We start from the raw sequence: 3,424 nt of genomic DNA, 5'->3' as shown, positions 1-3,424 counted from the left end.
TCTTTTTGCTTATGTGGTGCTGAGGAATCGAACCCAGGGCCTCTGGCATGCAAGGCAAGCACTTTACCACTGAGCCACCTTCCCAGCCCCATCTTTGAGAATCTTTTCTTCCAAATTCCCCATTCAAGTTCTCCATGTGGACTCCCCTTTCTCTCTTCCTCCCTCTCTCCCTTTTTCCCTCCCTCCCTTCCTCCCTTTCCCACTCCCTCTCTCTCCCCCTCTCTCTCTGTCTCTGTCTGTATCTCTCTGTCTGTCTGTCTGTCTCTCTCTCTCTCTTTCTCTGTGTGGCTTGAACTCAGTCTGGGTACTCTCTTTGTACTTTGTACTTTTTGCTCAAGGCTAGCACTCCTACTTAAGCCACAACTCCATTTCTGGCTTTTTTTTTTTTTTTTTTTTTTTTAGTTAAGATTCTCACAGTGCTGGGAATGTGGCTGAGTGGTAAAGTGCTTGCCTAACATGCATGAGGCCCTGGGTTCAATTCCTTGGTACCACATAAACACAGAAAATGAAGGGCTGAGGATGTGGCTTAGTGGTAGAGTCCTTGCCTAGCATGCATGAAACCCTAGGTTCAATTCCTCAGTACCACATAAACAGAATAGGCCAGAAGTGGTGCTGTGGCTCAAGTAGTAGAGTGCTAGTCTTGAGCAAAAGAAGCTCATGGACAGTGCCCAGGCCCTGAGTTCAAGCTCCAGGACTGGCAAAGGGGGAAAAAAAAAGATTATCACAGACTTTATTGACAAGGCTAGCTTTGAAACCATGATCCTTATATCTCAGTCTCCTGAGTAGTGAGGGTTACAGGCTTCAGCAACTGGCATTGGGTATAGATTCTTTTTAAGGAGAAGAAATAGAGGTAAAAAGTATGTGAACTATGTTGAATATCATGAAATGTTGTAAATTACTCATAAAGGTTATCTTGAACTCATAATATCAGTAGCACATTATTTATAAAAACGTATTTGTTAAATTTGTGAGGTAAATTAATACTAGTGTTCTAGTCTTAAGTATAATTACATTTACTGCTTTTTGTTTTTTTTGCTAGGAGCAGGGTTTGAACTCAACACCTTACTCAACTTGCCTTGTTTACACTTATTCAGCCTCCCCTGCTGGAACTGTGCTAGAGTCATGCCTACAACCTGGCTTTTTTCTGGCTAGTTTAGAGATGAGAGTTTTTCTGGAGCTCAGCTTCCTGACTAGCTATAATTGCAGGCATGACCTGCTGGTGCCTGACTGAATATTTAGAATCAACACTAACATGTCTTGGCTTTTTCTGATTAGTTATTTTAAAATCACAATATACCTGAAAAAGAATTCATAAAAATTAAGAATGAGCCCTGTCGGGCACTGGTGGCTCATGCTTGCAATCCTAGATACTGTACTTAAGAGTCTGATTTTTTTTTTTTTTTTTTGGTAGGTCATGGGGCTTGAACTTAGGATCTGGATGCTGCCCCTGGACTTTTTCCTCAAGACTGGTGCTCTACCACTTTGATCCATAGTTCTACTTCTGGTTTTGGAGTGGTTAACTGGAGATACCAGTCTGGCTTCAACCTATGATCCTCAGATCCCAGCCTCTTGCATAGCTAGGATTATAAGCATAAGCCACTGGCACCTGGCTAAGAGTATGAAATTTAAGGATCAAAGTTTGAAGCCAGTCTAGACAGAATAACTGAGATTCTTTATCTCCACTTAAACCAATAAAAAGCCAGAAATGGAGTTGTGGCTAAATTGATAGGGTGTCAGTGTTGAGGAAAAGCTAAAGAAGAGCATGAACCCCTGAGTTAAAAACATCAGCCAGTACCAGCAGACAGACAGACACACACACACACAGATTCCAAAATACTTTGGAATGGTGGTCATTGAAGCTATTTGAGAAATCTGCAGGCAGAGAATCAACTGTAGAATAAAGGTAGAAATACAGTTTGAACTAAAGTGTTTTAGGACAGATAACATTGAGATAATATTGTTCAAGGAAACATGGACATTTAGTGGAAACCATTATCTTTTAAACATGTGAATGAAAATGTCCAAACTTTGTATAACAAGATTTTATTATTCAAGTTTGGCAGTTCAGGTTTCTATCTGACAATTTTCCCAATCCCCACCCAACACACCAAAAATATATAGCTAAGATTATAGAAGTCTTAAGAACACTGGCCTATTTGACTGTTTCATGCAAGTTAAAACAGCAAAGGAAAAGAATTTCACTATGGCTTATGATGAAAGTTTTTCTTTTAAACTTTATTGTGTATTCCTGTTTCATCCATTCTGTTCTCTATTTTTTTAATTTGTGTATATGCACCAAATACTGGGACTTGAACTCACAGCCTCACAATCTCACTTAGCACTCTCACCACTTGAGCCCTACCTCCACTTCTGGCTTTTTTGAGATTTTTTTTGGAGATAAGGGTCTGAACTTTTCTGCTCAGGCTGGCTTTGACACTTATTCTTCAGATTTCAGTATCCTGAGAGACTGGCACCCAACTTTGTTTTCTATTTTTCAGGTGCTTTTTTTTTTGCCAGTCCTGGGACTTGAAATCAGGGTCTGGGCACTGTTCCTGAGCTTCCTTTGCTCATGGATAGCATTCTACAACAGGAGCCACAGCTTGAGTCACAGCACCTCCAGCCTTTTCTGTGTATGTGGTACTGAGGAATCGAACCCAGGGCTTCATGCATGCTAGGCAAGCACTTTACCACCAAGCCACATTCCTAGCCCTTTCTGTTTCTTCTTTAGGACTGCTTTCCTGAAAATTAAAACAATTTTTTTTTTTAGAATGACCCAACAAAACTTAATGCTATTTTGCTCTTGTTGCCAGTGGCTCATGGCTATAATCCTGAGGGTGTGGCTCAAATGCTAGTATGCCCACCAAGATCTAAAAACCTTAGGGTGCCCGTAGCCAAAGTGGTAGAATGCTAGCCTTGAGTAAAAGAAGCTCAGGGGCAGTGACCAGGCCTTGAGTTCAAGTCTTAGGACTGGCAAAAAAAAAAAAGACACCTTTGGGAGAGAGGAAGGCCTTGATTTCAAGCCCCAGTATTGCACCAAAAAATAAAAATGGAAAAGAATGGTCTTTTGTGACTATAAAGGTGTTTCTTTTAAAGAACCCCCTCTTTTGTTGCTACATATTACACAGAAAATGATCTTACAAAGTGATAAATTTAAACAGCACTCAATGCACAACTTGAAAATCCTTCAGGCTGCTTCTTAAACACCAAGAAACCAGACGTAGTTCTATGGCTTCAAGTAGTAGAGGGCTAACCTTGAGCAAAAAAGCTCAGGTACAGCACCCAGGCCCTGAGTTCAAGCCTTAATAAGATGGACCATAAAAAAAAAACTTTGAAAATCTGTTCTTTTACAAATGAACACAGTAATAACTCGTGTGAGTGTGTGTGTGTGTGTGTGTGTGTGTGTGTGTGTGTGTGTGTGTGTGTG

The sequence above is a fragment of the Dipodomys ordii genome, unplaced genomic scaffold (assembly GCF_000151885.1).
Source record: "Dipodomys ordii isolate 6190 unplaced genomic scaffold, Dord_2.0 Scaffold19, whole genome shotgun sequence".
Lineage (NCBI taxonomy): Eukaryota > Metazoa > Chordata > Mammalia > Rodentia > Heteromyidae > Dipodomys > Dipodomys ordii.
The sequence above is the reverse complement of the archived record's forward strand: the minus strand, read 5'-3'. Positions refer to the sequence as shown.